General features: G+C 38.9%; 1 protein-coding gene across 1 annotated transcript in view; it reads right to left on the bottom strand.

Annotated features, from left to right (window-relative positions):
- The window catches only part of LOC137498989 (zinc finger protein 271-like), an 86,449-nt gene extending 72,554 nt beyond the window's left edge, over positions 1 to 13,895 (bottom strand). Inside the window, exon 1 of the mRNA XM_068226972.1 lies at positions 13,855 to 13,895. The gene's annotated coding sequence lies outside the window, so the exon portion shown is untranslated. The remainder of the gene's footprint in view (positions 1 to 13,854) is intronic.
- Between the last annotated feature and the right edge of the window lie 4,936 nt (positions 13,896 to 18,831).

Here is an 18,831-nt window from a genome sequence, read left to right as displayed (position 1 = left end):
GGAGTACCTTGGTCAACTTCAAACTAAGGCAAAGTGTCAACGTGCCACTCCCAATACTAAGGTGGGTGACTTGGACCCACTTAAGGATGCAATTCCTCCTTCTGTATTGCAACTCGGTAGAGTTGTTCATTGTCACTTTGGGTGGAATAAAAGGGTACGAGTTGTAAAGGTTAACACAAAATTTGGTACAGTCTTACGACCAATATCTATGGTATATCCTCTATCACTTCAATCCCAACTCTCTTACATTGTAAAGGAACTGTGAGCCTAAGGTCACAGTGCACGGATATGTTAAAGTTCCTAGTTATTGTTAAATATTACCTTGTTTACTATTCCCTTTTTTAGATTCAGTTAATGTCTCAGTACCTTTCCAAATGACGTTTTTGATTGCTACAGTCTTATTATTTCTTAATTTGCATATTATTTTGCCTATATTGGTCTTGCAGCTGCATTTCACTCCACCATTTAACAAACTGATCGCCTTATTTGCTTGAAAATTGTTTTGGTCTCAAGATTTCCATAATTCAAATTTCATTAGTCAATGGACTTGTGCAATGTGACATTTCTTATTACGTCATTCAGTCGTAATTTTGTATATTTGCACTTTCTAGCTTATTCTTTACCAATTTCTAACAACCACAGTAACTTATCATATTTCAGTATATTTCTGTATAACTTTCTATTAGTACTTGCTTTCTCTAATCCGCACAATCTAAGTTTCTTGTCATAGCTCCACCCACCCTACTGGGTATAAATACAGCACTTCACTCTCTTCCTGTGTCATTCAGCCACAACATACGGGTCATCGCTTTTTGCTTCCTCTCTCGCCTATGTCCACGACACACTGGTCGTGTGTTACTCAGCAGACATCATGCTGGCTGTACTAATTCAACTCTGCTCTTCAAGAAGCCAGCCATGATAGAACTGTACAGTACTCATAGCTAACACACAGAACGGGTCAGGCCTATACACTCGCCAATTTCAGATCAACTTTGACTGTAACTCTACATGCCGTCCAGCTGCTAGCACTTTAAACAATGGCTGTAATCTACCTTCAAGACCGCGCCAACAGCTTCTTGGTCTACATGCAGCAACCTGATTGATCCTAACCTCTCATTTCTCTACGCTGAGAGTGAGGCTTTTTCTTTCACTATCCACAAGATCGTCGCCTATGACTATCAGATGCTACTATGACAATTTCAACCACACTTCGCAAGATGCTATATGGTTCCTTTTTTAAGCCATTCTACATTATGCTGTTCGTCAAGGAAGAATGTAAAGTTAAGTAATAGAATTCCATAAACTGACATCTTTTTCAGTTAATTCAAATAATATTTTTTCATTGCAACTAGTATCTCAATCAGTTTAAGGAGTTCCAGTGCAATACAATTAAATAATAACTTGCATCCGTGGTGTGGGATTCGCTGTGAAGACTAAACTAGTTATTGATCACCAACTTACTTCCACTGCAATGAGCGAAAGACAACTCTCTGTATTTCACTCTCAGGAGGTACCTTTTTGACACTCGTATCCACCTATGCTTCAACCCTAAATGCTGATGATGATGGAAAGGATGAGCTGTACAATCAGCTGAGTATAATCATCATCAATCTACCTTCTGCAGATAAGCCCTTACTCCTTGGTGATTTCAATGCCAGAGTTGGGAAAGATAATCAGCTATGGAAAAATGTGATGGGTAAGCAACAGGTCGGCAACTGTAAAGCAAATGGCCTATCGCTTTTCAGTCTATGTGCAGAACATGAACTCTTCAAAAACAACACTCAGTTTCGACTGCCTAACCACTTCAAGACCACGTGGATTCAACCTCGATCCAAGCATTGGCATATTCTTGATTATGTCATTACACGGCATTGTGATAAGAACGTACCTATTACCAGAACAGTAAGAAATATTGATGATTGTAGGACTGATCACAAACTCCTTATTTGTCAACTAAGGATCTCCTCATACCCTAAACCACTAGGCACCTCCAAATCTCGACCAGACGAACGTTTAACACGTTTAAATTTCAGGATGAATCCTTTGCCACTAAATTTCAGAATATGATCAATGTACAGCTAACAGTTAACCCAGTTAGCACAAGTGACATTCAGCAATAATGGGCCACTTTGCAGAAAATCATGAACTCAACCGAGGAAACCATTGGTTTTGTAAAGCAGAAGTGACAAAACTGATGCTTGTTGTTTCAAGCGGCCTAACATCTAAGGTCATCAGCCCTGTGGCAAGACTGGTTTGACGACAACAGTGAGGACATTTTGTTTCTCATCAATGCCAAAAGGGAAGCCTATCTATCCCATCTTCAAGATCCATCCTCCAACATGAAGAAAGCACATTTTCTAGAACACGAAAGACCATGTCAGGCAAAAGTAAGAGAAATTAAGAATACCTGGTGACAACAGGAAGCTCAGGAACTTCAGAAACTATCTCATGCTCAGGACCTGAGAAACTTTTATGCAGGAGCTGTATGGTCCATCTCGCTCTTCAACAGGTACACTGAAAATTGCTGACAACTCTACCACTCTTACTAACAGCCATGAAATCCTGGAGCATTGGAAGGACCATTTCTCCACTCTTCTAAATCATCCTTCCACTGCTGATGAAGACTTTCTTTGTGATGTGCCTCAACAGCCCAAACAACCATGGATGGCAGTTCCACCAACTTTCCAAGAATTCAGTGCAGCTCTCAATTGTCTGAAACCCAGAAAGCTGCCTAGCCCAAATAACATCCCTCTGGAGTTAATTCAAACTGGTAGTCAATCACTCAAAACGATGATTTTCACACTCATCCTCAAAATTTGGGAAGAGGTACCCCGTGAACTAAAAAATGCCACTATCATCACAATCTTTGAGAAAGGTGAGTGCAGGTTTGTGGTAACTATTGCAATATATCACTGTTATCTACTGTAGGTAAAATTCTCACTTGAATCCTGCTTTTCCGCCTCCAGGTTACCTCTGAAAGAGTCCTCCCAGTGTCCCATTGTGGGTTTTGAACTTCCAGAGACACAACTGATCTGATCATCTGTGCAAGGCAACTTCAGGAAAAATGCAGACAGCAACAGAGTCCTCCCTTCTTAGTCTTTTATGACCTGGAAAAGGCATTTGACTTTTCCAAGACCTCCTACGTGGGCGGTACTGAATCTCTTTGGCTGTCCTCAGGGTTTTGTTAATCCGGTTCAGGCCTTCCACGATGGCATGGCCGGCAAGATTTTCTATCAGAACAGCACCTCGAATGAATTTCCTATTACACATGGACTGAAACAGGGGTGTGTGTGCTTGCTCCAACACTATTTGCATTATATCTGGCTGCCATGCTACATGAAACTTCTACGAACAACCCAGTTGTGGGAGGTTAGATATCGTATCAAAGAAGGGCATTTCAACCCAGCCAGACTTCGCTCCCGGAGGCTCGCCCAGGTTACAAAGGTAACCAAAATGCTGTATGCACATGATGCTGCATCACCTACACTCACACCAGAGGAATCGCAACTGTCAGTTAACTGCTACAACAGTGCATATGATCGTTTTGGTCTCACCATTAATGTTCACAAGACCAACGTCCTGGCACAAACTTTATCAGACACAACACTTCCACATTTCAACATCACCACCTCAGATACTCCACTGGAGTAGGTAGACAACTTTTTGTACTTGGGTAGTATCCTAACTGTGAGCAAGATGTGGAGAAGAGAACTGGTGCTGCCCATGCAGCATTTGGACAACTATCACACCGAGTGTTCACGAATAAAGACCTGGCCGTGGAGACGAAACACACGGTGCATCACACTGTTGTCATCACAACATTGATGTATGTTTGTGAAACTTGAATGCTTTACCGACATGACTAGAAAAAGATTGAGCGTTTCCAACAACAAAATCTTCAATCCATCCTTACGATCGAAAGGGAAAACCATGTCACCAACATTTCCATTCTTGAGAAAGCATATGCCAAGAGCATAGAATCATCCATCATTGGTCATCAGCTTAGACGGATTGGCCATGTCCGTCGGATGAGTGATATCTGACTTCCACGCCAAATCCTGTATGGTGAACTTTGTTCTGGCACCAGACCTCATTGAGCTCCCATGAGTCACTACAAGGACCAGCTTAAGCACACTATAAGGATGACAGGTCGCAACCCACACACCTGGGGCACGCTTGCTAAAGATCATACAATTTGGCACCAAACCATCCCTGCTGCTGTCAATCTGTTTGAAGCGGAACAGCACAGATGTGACAAGGCCAGGAGGGAAGCACGAAAACTCCGTGCACCACAACCGTGCCCTCCACCAGCAATTCTGTGCAATCTGTGTGGATGCTTATTTCATGCTAGAATTGGTCTGTTCAACTATAGAAAGTATATCCACAAACAGAAGTCAATTTACTGGAACAAGTTAATTGCTCAGAACCGAGTTTAAGCTGCTGTCGACGGCTAAGAATGACAACATACATCAAAAAAGAAAAAGTACGGTGAGGTACGATGTAGTGATAGTGAGTATGTTAACTGTGACACATTCTGTAAGTTTTACCTTTGGGAAAGAGAAAGGTGGGAGTACTAGGTACTAGGGGATGGGACATGTAGAGGGAGGAAGAAACTAGTTCAGGTGACCAAATGAACCCTTAGCTGCTTAGTATAGTAGCTTTAGGCCAACTACATTCCTTCAAGCTGAAAAAGTTCTGGAGTTTAATTTTCCAAGCATTCAATTAGATCTCAAGTTGCAATTGTAACAGACAAGGACCATGCATCTGACTGTTACGCAGAAGACAGAGGGTACATGGTCAATGTGGCTGAGATCTGAAGAAGAAGTGACCAGACGGAGTAAGCACATTCGCCTACCGGTACAACACAGGAAATGTAGTATGCTCTGAGGGCATTTATACCTGTGATGTCGAAAAATTTGTAGAACAAATCAAGGAGTGATGTAGCATGTAAGGTGACTCGGTACATGTGGAGAAACAAACAATAATTTACTACCAAAATATACTCCCAAGTTTTTCTGATTATCAACGATTGAAATTCATTGGTTCAGCAGGCAAGATCCATGAAACACAGAATATTTACAAAGCGTGAACATAATGGCGGAACACTTGAAGGTCAAGTGCATTTTGCAAATAAATTGAATCTGAGAGACAATCAATTTGCTTGAAGATTTTATAATCATCTGCAAACAAAATTTTGGGAAAGAGTATGGACAAGATGAGAAAAAAGAAGGGTAAACCAAAGATAGCAGTGGAAGGAGAAAAACTGCATTCGTGAAGGAGCATTGTATTCTTGCAGTCAGAAAGCCCTGGAGAGTGCTAGGAGTCTCCCATGCGTGTCAAAGTGTTCAGAGAGAATTCAACACAGCTTTATACAGATCTACTGTACGTGCTGGCTTAGGTACATGGATGGACGCTTTGCAGAATGGCTGCACAACTGGAAAAGCTACAGGAGTTTGCTGCACACCTGAAGAGTATAAATTACGTACACAAACTGGGCAGAAATGCTAATATCCACTCCCTGTACCTGTAGGCGGATACGACAATAAGGCGCATAGTCTGTAGCATGCCCACCCCGTACCAACCGGTACCTACATGCAGACTTGCACCATCACCCAACACAGAAGTGCAAAACAACTGCCGTTGTCAACTGAGCAAAGAAATTGTGTGACAAACTGGAGGTAATTAAACCAGAACTACACAGATTGCAATGCACTTTCTTAAGAAGCACGACATACACACCACATTTAGCTCTTTACTGAAGGTATGTGACCTCATCCAACCAGTGAAGGATGGCCTCCAGCTCTGACAAGGACTATGCATAATATTTAGGGGCCGTGGATGAGTCTATATCGGAATGATGGGGCAGGCCATAGCTACAAGATGGACAGAACACATTAGACACAAACATCTCCAGCAGCTGTTTACATCAGCCACTGACAAACACATACTGTAGATATCCCGTACTTTTTGATGACATCCAGTTGCTAGACAGTAACTAGCAATTCCACCACAGAACAACTATACATGCCATAAAATTCAAAAAGACACAAATAACTTCAATAGAGAAGAGGAATTACTTTCACTGCCCAGTCTGACAGCCAAGTATTAATACTCTTCATTTCCCCTTCGCTATCAGCCTGCATTTACAACCTTTACAAAGCCTACGGGAATGATGATGAGACATCAGCCATGAAATGCCATAGCAGTTCTAAGCACCACGAACAGCAGCATATTTCAGCACCTTTGAACACTACCAGTCACCAATAAGAGATCTCAAGCCAGTCATTGCTATCTGACTTACTCAGATGGACATTTTCCTCTCTCTTTCTTCAAGCCCATATTCAGAAGAATACAACAAACTGTGTTGCATGTGTCAACAGACAGAGCAAAGAAAAATGATAAATATATAATTTCCCCTCCAAAACACTTCATGCAAACACAATCTTCATCAGAATGTACAGTATATTTCGAGACATACTATACCGACGGTAACCAGCCGAACTTATTCTACTTTTAACACATTTTGGTCGAAGACCATAGGCAGTATGTCATTTCTTGCTGAGAATGACCCCCATGCGGTGTATATTCTCTGGTTTTCATTGTATTTACTATGAAATGAATGTACTATATCCTCCATTGGCACTGCAGTAGAAGATTTATTTCATATAGATCTTGACACAAATATAGATGGCAGCAAACTACAGCTCTACTGGTCATATTGATATTCATATTCAGAGCTATGTCAACTCAATGGCAGTGTACATGTAATGGCGGACGACGTGAACATAGACTGAAAAATGTGATTTATAACAACTGAACAGACCTAACAAACAACACATAATATTTATTATGTTTATATATTGTACAATTATTACTGGCTTCCAAATAAACTCAATATAATCCATATTTTATTAGTTGAGCTTAAACATTGAACTTTTTAACAAAACGAAAACCTAATAACTTCAGTCCACTGTTTTGGTGGTAAGGGACCTATCAATTATTGTATTACATTTTTACAGATATGAAGTAGAAACTAGAGGGTAAGAAACTGTTTTGTTTTATGCTGCATTCTGGCATAAATCATAATATAAAAATAGGGTCTGTCTAGTAGCTCTCAGCACATATAGCAAGAGAATTACTAACACTGACAGCTAAGAACTCAAATACACTGAAATAACAATTCAGAACTAGTATTTAATTTTAAAATTCAAAATTAGCAATAATTAGGATTAAAATGTATAAAAGTGAGGAAGACCTTAATGTATTAATGTTCAAATTCTAATCATTCTCAAGTGATCTGGAACGATACTCACAAGTGAAGAATTCGCTGTTTCTTCAAGCCCAACTAGTTCCCCTTTGATTTCTATATTCAGGTCCATTTCGCAAAGCACAGGAAGTATCTAGAAGGTCCTGGGATTAAGTTAGTCTCACTGAAACACAAGCCAGAACAATGTCAGGTCACCATGCCATAGACAAGCTTGTGGACTTATGTGATCAGAAACTGTTAATCATAGCCACAGGATCTCCAGTTCTCCATGGAAGTCAAACTTGTGTGATATGATTACTAAGTACAAAAATCCCATGTGGGGTTTTCAGGATCAAATTGCAGTATGTGGATCTAGATATCAGTTTGATGCAGATCTCCAAAACACCCTATCCAGTAAAAAGTCTTCATTTCGACCTATACAATAATCTGTTTGTTATTTTTCCTGCCATCACCCTACTACTCTTATCATTGGAGATGGGAATTATAGGCAAGAGTAAGTTGGAATTCAAACATATTTAACCAAGCCGCAAGTGTCATCTAGTCGCACAATGGTTCTGCGGTGAGATTAGCATAAATATCACAACCCCTAAGATGTATGCAACTCACCAGCATAACTGTAGAGCAGCTAGATGGTGCTTGCTCCTTGTTCAAATACGTTTCAGTTCTAACCTATTCGTGTGTACAATTTCCACATCTACTTATCATCTACACTTCCCTTCAGAACTACCTGAATAAGTTATAACTGTCTCAAAATAAGTTCCATTATTTCCTTACAATCAAAATATCCCAAAAGTTTATCTTCTATTCAACTTCTTTAACTATATCTTTATTTCTGATATGATCCACTAATTCAACCATCAACAACTCTAGGTAACACCACATTCCAAAGGATTCAATACTGTTTATGAGTCTGGCAGTTATTAGCCACATTTCACTTCCGTCCTCAGGGAGAAAACCAAACCTTTCACTTCCTGATACTGCAACACTCCATATACTAATTTATAAATGACTGCTACCAACACTTTTCAACTTTGTGCACGCAGGTAGCTGATTTGCACAATCTGCATGAGAGATGGAAGAGTTAGGAGGTCAACGGATGATTTTATGGGCTTATGGACCATTTCGAGTCCATCAATATATAATAGGACATTAGTCTGAAGCATAGCCATATTACAGGTGTTTTATATGTACACATCTTGTGATAGATGGATAGAAAAACTTAGAAGTTATTTCTACTAAGACATCACTGAAAAGAAGGTCCGCCATCTTAATAGGACACACTCAATATATTTTTTAATGTTTTAATACGAATGCATACACTCGATGAGAGAAAAAATATTTTAAGGAATTCATGATATAACTTCAGTACTTTCCTATCTGATACCATCGCAAGGCAACACTCCACTGTGCTGGAAGGGCAATCCTCTCTAGTTGTTAGCACTTCCTTGAGCAACACTACCAACCAACTGAAGTGCACTTTTTTCATTGGTCTGCGCATGTCCTGGCAAGTAAAACAACCCACTGGTCAAACATGTCAGGAGTACTTAGCAGAAAACCTCTCAAAGGGAGTTTCATGTTGGATGGATTTCCTAATTCTTTAGTAGCTTTATTTTCCCTCAACTGGTAATGAAATCTACATGTTTTGAATTCTGCGAATGATGCCTTAGAGCAGACATCATCATGTAATTGCTCTAGGGAGCCGATGTTCCTTGCTCCGCTCGGGACAGCTGTTTGTCATGTGACAAGAGAACAGCGGACAGATGGGTTGCATGCCATGGCCGTACTGTAGTTGTCACTTGGAAATGTTACCATATGAACAACAGCTATAATAATAATAATCATAATAATAATCAAAATATGGAGCATGTGAGACGATCAGGGCACAGATAACAGAGTATAACAGGGCAAGAAAGGCAGTGTGCAATATTTCCTGAATATTTTCGCAATTAATTGAAGCTTTGGATAACGTAAATTTACCAAAAGAAAATACAATTTATGTGATTTGTACACATTCTTAGCGCTCTCATTAACATATATTTCAATATTTGTATCACATTTATGACTATGACAACAAATAAAACACGCAAACTGAAACATATCACTGGTGTACTCCTCCTTCAAGGGACCTTTGGGCTCGTTTAGATAGTATTGTATCAATGTTTGGTACTATCATTTGCGTATTGGCAAATAGCAAAACACATTTCGAGTTTTCATCGGTGAGCCATCTTCTGTGGCTAGATTTTAAAAAAAGGGGCTATTTGGCCGTGCAGTTAGGGACGCGCAGCTGTGAGCTTGCATCCATGAGATATTCGGTTCGAACTCCACTGTCGGCAGCCCTGAATATGGTTTTCCGTGGTTTCCCATTTTCACACCATTCCTAGCCCTTACCTCTCCCATCATCACCATAATACCTATTTGCGTCAGTGCGACATAAAGCAAATAGCAAAAAAAAATAAAAATTTCGAAACTTCATTAATGAAAGCATCTGATCACATAAATAAGTTGATCCTAATATACTTACAATATGAGCATTAAATGTGTACAATCTAGGAAATCTTTCCCGTGGAAAATGAACATAAAATTCAGTCAAAGTGTTTGTGTTTGCAAACCTATCTTTCATTTAAGTATTGCACTGTAAGTCAATCAGTTCTGGCTGTAGTTCTGGTTTAACAGTTTGCACATCTAGTGAGAATGGCGTAGCAAACACCTGCAGATCATTTTCTAATGCCTGAATATTGTGAAACCAACTCTCAAAATCATCATAAGTGACCTTAAAACCTCTTTATATTCTTCTAATGTTAATGTAATTCAATATTTTATTACAAATTAAACCTTTTGCTGTGTTACTTTCTTGAACTATTAAATACCGGTACTCTTCTTCCAGGAAGGTTTGAAACTTGTTGGTGTCGATGGCCTACACTGTGCTGAACTCTCTTCCATAGTAAATGCAACATTTACCAACTAGATTTGAATGCCATGTGGTGTGAGGATAAAGGCGGAAATGCACTACTGTCACCTCACATGAGTTCACGCGTATCGCGTCGCAATCTAACCTGTCCATAGGGATCGACGCGACTGAAGCCTGGAATCGAGTGTGTCGACGCCATCGACTCCGAGCACCAGACTCGGTTCGCATGAAGCCTCGCGACTCCAAGTTAACCTGATGCGCACTGCGACGCCACGCAGTCGCTTCGCATGAAGCTTCACAACTCCAAGCTAACTTGACTCTCGTTGTGGGGCCGTTAGCATGTTGAAGCCTGGAAAATGACATGAAATACTGTACACGTTTCTGCTCATTTTCTCATTGGGATTTTTAAAAGTATTGTAGAATGAAATACGGTATCGTTAACGAAGACAACGAGTGTAATGATGTAGTTGAAATAAAATAAAACGTGTCAGGTCAGAAAGTATCGGTACAGTATACCACGGGCATTTCATTTCACCTCTCTATTTGTCGTGATCAGGAAAATGATAAACAAATATCGATGGTAAATCATTACGAATTGCACATAAAAGATGAAAACAAATCTAATATGGGTAAAGCCACTAAAATGTTTCAAATTATAGATGAGACCATTAAAAATAAACCCTGTGAAAGAAGCCTTAATAAACAATGCCAATGTTGTCTCCTACACATGTTGATGGCTATACAGTACAACAATGAACACTCAATAATATTAGTCTCACAAAAGACATTTCACGAATAAACCATAAAAATGACGCCCGTACGGTATGTAATTTGCATATATTTCACCAGTATCACGAAAACTAAGATAAGTTACAAGTAAAAATCCCTACCCTGGCCGGTAGGATCCCAGGGCCTCCACAGACTGCGGAGGCGGCTTATATGATGCACAATAATTGGTAAAATATTTGTTGTATAATCATACTCTAAGTACTCACCTTTTAAAGTATACTGTCAGATTATTATTACCACTACTATTATTGTCACCATCATTGTCGTCGTTGCCAAAATAGACCTACAACATTAACAATAATGATGATAACCCAAAAGAATACTTAATGTTTGCTGGCTAATAATCATCTTGTATTCATTGTATCACAAGTTACCAAGGGAGGAACGTGGAACTATATTTCCAATTGTGTAACATGTAGTACGAGTGTAAGTTGTGAACTCAGCATGACTGTGTGTGACAAACAGTAGACTACTAAGTAGTTAATATATTTCAGAAATAGAATGTTACCAGGTTCTGTACGCATTTATTTACCCCGCAAATGCATTACAGTATTTGCATATGGTCTCAATTGCTTAAATGATAATGTACACAGATATATATTGTCCTAGTCAGCAATACAAACTATTTGGGATTTTGAGGTAAATAAAAAAGAATAAATAGAAATCAGGTTATGAATAATCCGTAGATAATATTTCAGGTACATATACTACTGTAGTGTGAACACTGAAACATTTGACTTCCTTAATAAGAAAACAATAAACTGAAAAATAACAGTTACTGTACTTTATTTCTGACCAGGTACACTACCGAACAATGTTCTCTATCATGTTGCTAGAAAGTAGAAGACTAAAAAAAAGTAAAAAAACTGAGACCCAAACTTTATCGCCAACGGTTGATATGAATGAAATTTAGAGTTCTTCCCCAAAGTTGGTACTGCTGAGCATGAGCTCTTAGTAGGAGTATGTTCTCAGTCAAACTAGTATGTAATCAGGTAAGAATGAAAAGATTGTCACATAACCTAGTAGATGCTCAGGCACTCCACCAAATGGATCAATAGTAACGTTATTGGCTTTACATCCCAATAACTACTTATACAGTTTTGAAGAGCCAACATACCATAAATTAGTCCTGCAGGAGTTCTTTTATGTGCCAGTAAATCTAACAACACGAGGCCGATGTATCTGAGCACCTTCAAATACCATCCGACTGAGCTAGGATCGAACCTGCCACGCTGGGATCAGAAACAGAAAACCAGTACCTCACCTGTCACTTGACATACAGTACACACTCATGTTGTGTACAGTCTTCAGGAAAAATAACCCCAACTGCTGAGTTGCTATTATTGTGCTATTTCAATGCAAATGAACTTGCATTCTGCTCATATAAATGGCTAATATTCCATAAATTACATGCTCAATTATTTCATGAGAATATTCTGTTGTATTCACAAATTTGGATACAGGTCTGAGGTATTGGATCTATGTGCACCAAATTACAAGCCAAGAATCATCTGGCCTTCATTGCTTATAAAAAAGCTTTTGACTCAGTGGAGATTTTTGCAATCATGAAGGCACTTCAAAATGCCATGATAAACTCAAGGTATATAAAGCTCCTGGAAAACATTTATGCTCAAGCAACAATGGTAGTTAGATTGGATGAAGACCTCGTCACCAATAAAATCCCAGTTGACAAAGGAGTTTGACAAGGTGACACAACCTCTCGAAAGCTGTATACCCTTGCCTTGGAAGATAAATTCAAAACCCTTCATTGGGGTAATAAAGGAATAAAAATCAACAGATTATATTTGAACCACCTGCGTTCTGCTCATGACAATGTGCTCATAAGTGAAAATCTAGACCAGGTAGAAAGCATGATCCAAGAATTAAAAACTGCCTCTGCTAAGATTGGTTTAGATATGAACATTAGTAAAATGAAAATGCTAAACCCAGACAGTCAACAACTTAAAATAGGAAACCAATATATAGAAGCTGTCGATGAGTACATCTATCTTGAACACAAATTAAAACTTGGAAAAGGCAACCAACATGCAGAAATTTCTTGCAGAATAGGTATGAGTTAGACAGCATTCTGAAAACTAAAATTCATCCTGACCAACAAGGATATTTCAATCAACCTGAAGACCAAGGTTTATAATACATGCGTGCTCCCAGTTACAGTCTGGAAACGATGACTCTAACAGAGCAAAGTGCTCGCAAGTTTCAGCAAACATAATGAGCTATGGAGCGACAGATGCTAGGGATCAGCCTTAGGAATAAGATCCGTTCAGAGGATATCAGGAGAAGAACGAATGTAACAGACATCCTGGAGAGAGTAGCAAGTCTAAAATGGCAAAGTGGACCACTAGGATTGTTCACAGGAGATTATGGAAACACAAGAGAGGCATTGGAAGACCCCAGAAGAGATAGCTCAATGACATAAAGCTGTTAGCTGGAACACGCTGCTTCCAAGTGGCTCAAGACTGAAGACGATGGAAGCAAGATGCCTATATCCAGCAGTGGGTTGAAATAGGCTAGAAAAGAAGAAAAGAAAGTTAATAAAAATGTTGAACAATCTTAAAAATGAGAGTGACATGACCGAACATGCATGTTAATACTTCCGCTAGGCTTTCTTGTTTATATACTCAGCATAATTTGTAGGATGTACTCTTTAATTCATTCTTGGAGAGAAATGCCCCAGTCTTTGGAATTAGGCCTAATTCAAAGAACATACAATTTCATACCAGAAATATGAACATGGTAGTGAAACCGATATGTAATTTATGTAAATTATATAGCCCACACTTTTCAAACAAAACATCTGCCCAGCATTCCGGGTGACCACGAAGGTCTGGAAAGAAACTTTTATTGCATTTCTTGTTTACGAACTTACCAAACTAAAATTTCTTCTTAACATCAGTGCAGTAAAAAAAACAGCTACTGCTGTTCGAAAATTATCCCTTTTTGTCAGGTTTGTTCTGTAACATCAATTTTTGTACCAGTTTGAAGACATTTAATCCACACTGGAGCCTTAGCCACAATGAGGTACACAACTTTCAACAAAATTTTTAGAAAGTCCCCTTGATGAATACAAAGTCTCATATTCTGCATTGAAAACTAGGGGCAACCTACTAGTCTTAAAAGCTTTCAAATTACATGTATTCTTAAAAGCACCTCTTCTTTTCAGTACCCCTCGTCGAAGTAAGTTCAGTTTCGCAAAATTATACACCGCCTTAAAATTCGTATAATACAGCCTACATGTTCAGTCCCTCCATGAGACACCATGTTACTAATAAACTTTCACATGTATTTTAAATATCATGCTTTTAAGAAAAAAAATCACTATATACCGGTACACATACTTGAGTACTACTCAAAACAGAATCAATCTAAGAATATATTCTTAGACTGTTAGAAATGTGAGTTTATTCTTACAAAGTAGAGTATTTGCTCAGAGAAGTTGAGTATATACTAAATACTCATGTTTATACATAGCACCGAATTGTTAAATTTGGCAGTCACAGTGTAAAATAAAACAAACCAGAAGTTCTTAACGGAAAAGAATTTTAAAAATACAACTGACATAATTAAACTGCACAAACTACAAAGCATCGCGCTGTGTCAGATACACATTAAAGAACACAATAAAATATCAACAAGATAAAACGAGTACAGTTCGAAACAAAAGCGCGTATTGCTATTAGTTCTTGCAACAGATTAATAAACTTCGCGGTGTTGTTCATCTACTTTAAGATGAAAAAGATGTCCCGACGTGCATGCATGGTTTAAACCACGATAGCGCCTTGGTTTCTGTATGAAGTAATACACAGCTGACAGCCATCCTGTTACCAGTACCACCACTAAGTTAGAGATGAAGGAAGTGGTTGACGCTTGAACAGTAGAGATGGCTGAAAAATAACGTAGCAGTTACTTTGTCCCAGTTACATGTCTGTCACTGTTACACATGTAACGAGGACGAGAAATAACAGGTTATCGAGTAACGACAACAGAAAAACATACTAGTGAAAACAGTAACTGGGAAGTGGGGACCAGTCACTAGTAGCAGCTTGCACACTAGTAGCACTTTACAGACACAGAATGTGACCTTCAGATAGTACGCATGTCTTCCAAGTGAGAGCGGTTTCGTAGGAGATTGCTTTAAGTTCCTGCTGTCATCTGGTAGTGGTAACTAAAGTGTAAACTGTTATCACACATTCAACTGTTCGTGCAAGGCTACCTACATTATAATATTATAAGTTTCACCCGTATAATTTTTCTTGTACCATAAATAAATTATTATGCTAACTTTCCATACTGAACTGATATTATAGAATGAACGTAGATAAAATGCATTTTGTAATACTATTTCACTTTGACATCATTATAATTGAATAAACCTGAACCGCCGGGAACCGAGCCCGGGACCACCAGGTGACAGGCGGGCGCGTTGCCCCCTACACCGTGGAACACAATGAGCACAATTGTTTGAATATTCATAACAAGTACAATAAACATTTCAGATTGTCATGAATGAAACGAACGTGATAACGTCTCTTCACCCACTTAAGTTTTTATTAATTCATTTCACACAATCCATTACCGGTATAACAAAATAACATATTATCGGTTCTTCATTTTACTTAAACGATCCTCTTGTACCGGTTTGTGCAAGGTTTGGCAGACAGATCATCATGTTTTCTTGTCTTCCATCCTTAACTGGGGCATTGTCAAACTCACTCCTCTAGATTTCAGAAAAAGATGCTATGTTGTCTTCTCATTTCATCCCCTGTCTGCCTCTTGATAACTTCATAGCAAATTGGAATGCGTGTTTTGCTGTTCAACAGTGTGTGTAGTGATGCGTGCGCGCATGTGTGAGTGAATGAATGGCAATTTGCAACACAGCTGTAAGGGGACAAGCTTGAAGCCGTGACCAGGCTGTGACCAGTAAAAGGTGAGTAACGTTGGACGTTAAACGGGGACAAGCTTGAAGCCGTGACCAGGCTGTGACCGGTAAAAGGTGAGTAACGGTGGACGTTATTTTTCACTGATACTTTTCACAATTACTTTATTGTAGCAGTGACAGATGTAGCAGTTACACAAAAATAACCGTTTGTCACACCTCTATTGAACAGGGAGAAGCACAGCGGATCCCATTAATATATTATTAACGGATTTGGTGCTTGCAAAACAACGCAAACATGGAACAATTGCTGCTTCCCTTGATATTAAAGCTGCCTATGACAACGTGCCCATACATATGTTACTGTCGAAACTTCATAACTTACACCTCCCTGTTAATTTTATTAAAATCCTCCAACATCTTTTATATTTTCGGCGAATGGAACTCGCATGCCCAACCTTTACGTCTAACGTACGATACGCATCTAATGGGTTGCCTCAGGGCGACATTTTAAGTGGCCTATTATTTGCTCTATACTTAAAGGATTTAGAAGGAATCGTCATACGTGATGCACGAATACTATTATAAGCGGATGATATAGTCATTTATTCTTCTCATGAAAGTCTGGAAGTCTGCAGAACTAATATTACTAAAGCATGGTTAAACGAGCATGGTTTGGAACTTTCCTCTACCAAAAATGTGGCCATGATTTTCACGCATAAACGCAAGTATAACACAGACTCTTTCAGAATTGCAAATATTATAATTCCGATAGTCCGGGTGCACAAGTATCTTGGTCCTGGAAACCCCATTTCGAATACCTTTCGAAAAAGACTCAAAAATTTACCAATATATTGAAATTAACAATTCGACGAAACTGGGGTGCTGATCCCGTAACGGCTTTATTACTTTATCGGCATACGATATGCTCGCTTTTAGATTATGAATCCTTTTATTTTGATATTGCTTCCTCCACTCTTATTCACAAGCTCAATGTAATTCAACATCGAGCACTCCGATTATGTATAGGCGCTTTACCATATTCCCCAACTAATGCGTTACTTGTTGAAAGCCGCTCCACTATCGCCGTTTGTATTTAGCTTCTCAATTTTTATTGCCCCGAGTGGCGCTAGCTAGACATCCTATCCTACCCAAACTACAATTACTGGAGAAATATCGGCAACGTTCTCAACAGCAATCACGAACTCCTGCTTTGTTAGACGCTTTCAACTTGACGCGACAATATCATGCTAGCATTCAACAAAATATTTCGCTTCCATACAATACAATGCCATACAATACTGTGCACTACAAACCTAATATTGTAGTGTCTCAGCACATTTCCTTTAATAACAGCACAATGCAAATTTCTGACATACCGGTACCTGAACTAACACTTAAAATGGCGATAAATGATCTCAATCCTACTCTCATAATATACCGTATACAGGTGGTTCCAAACAAAATGTGGGCACAGGGGCCGCATATTACATTCCGCAGTTACACGTCTGTGAGCAATACACACTTCCAAACCCTGCCTCAATATTTACTGCTGAGGCTTTCGCTATACGACAAGCTTTGCTATAAGTTACCTAAGAAATAACCAAGTCTCCAAAGCGATCATTTTTACAGATTCATTAAGTGTGCTTCAAAGTTTAATGCCACATAAGTCCTATACAAATTGGTACATCTGCAATATTCGCCGCCTTTTATTTGAACTCAATGAAAATGGTGCTGATATAACGTTAACATGGATAAAAGGTAATTCGAACAATGCAGGTAGCGATAAGGCTGATAAAATGGCAAAACAAGCTGCATCCGGAACCGGAATCAATGCTTCCATAGCCCTTCGTTACACAGATTTCACGCCGTTTATTAAACTTGCTATTCAACAAAAATGGCAGCACAATTGGACACAATCGGCGAAACTCAAAGAAAATATTATTATCAGCTGCAACCACGTATTGCTAGTCACCCATGGTTTTCAACAACAAAATATTCACGCAGACATATTACAACACTAATCAGATTACGCTTTAATCATGCTTACATGTGTTCATGTAATAATAGTACGGCCGACATTACTCACATATTCTTTCAATGTTCCCATTTCGCACTACATAGAAAACGTTTTTTCCACACTTTACGCTCACAAAAAATACAAGTACCCACAACAGTCGTTCGCCTCGATCAACAACCTACACCTACACTTGTCATTGCTATTCAAGAATTTTTGGATAATTGTCATATTAAACTCTAAATTCTTTTGACAAGTGAGTCTTATGAGCTTCTTAACTCGCATCCTCCTCTACATAACTGTAACCCAATCACTTTGCTATAACATATGCTGACGTCACGTTCTCGACCTGTATCCCTAGTGTTTCTACAAGTGTTGAACAACTCTATTCCTCATAAGTAAAACAAAGTCTGTTTCTCTTGAAAATTTGTGATTATAAGTGTTGTGATTGGGTAATGGATTTTTAGCAGCGCCCAAGAAAATCCGAAGAGAAGAAGAAGAAGAAGACGTTTGAACATTGAACATCACCGTCTCAGACAAGATATTCCAAATTACATTAGAATAATATATCAAATGCAATGTGATGCACGTAGCGTTCCTTAAATATTAATAAAAGGGAAATTTCCTCGGCCTTCTCATTTATTTCTGGGGTCGCTGGAGCAATCAAGGCTAATTCTGGTTTGGCGAAGAGTTTAAGATCCGATGTCCTTGACACCACGTGAGTTGAAAATTTCGACCCAGGATAGACAGGGCGGAAAGTCAGCATTAATCAATTGAGCTAATGTGAAATATTAATACCAGTATGGTCTGTACACAAGGTTGTAATATTGCTAAGTGGAACGAATTCTACATTAACACCAGATATACAAATTGATAATGCAGTACAATAACACTAAATTATTATGAAGAGGAGTTTGTAACGCGACCGTGCAGGCCAACTCTTATAACATACC

Source organism: Anabrus simplex, chromosome 3, assembly GCF_040414725.1.
Source record: "Anabrus simplex isolate iqAnaSimp1 chromosome 3, ASM4041472v1, whole genome shotgun sequence".
Lineage (NCBI taxonomy): Eukaryota > Metazoa > Arthropoda > Insecta > Orthoptera > Tettigoniidae > Anabrus > Anabrus simplex.
The sequence above is the reverse complement of the archived record's forward strand: the minus strand, read 5'-3'. Positions and strand labels throughout refer to the sequence as shown.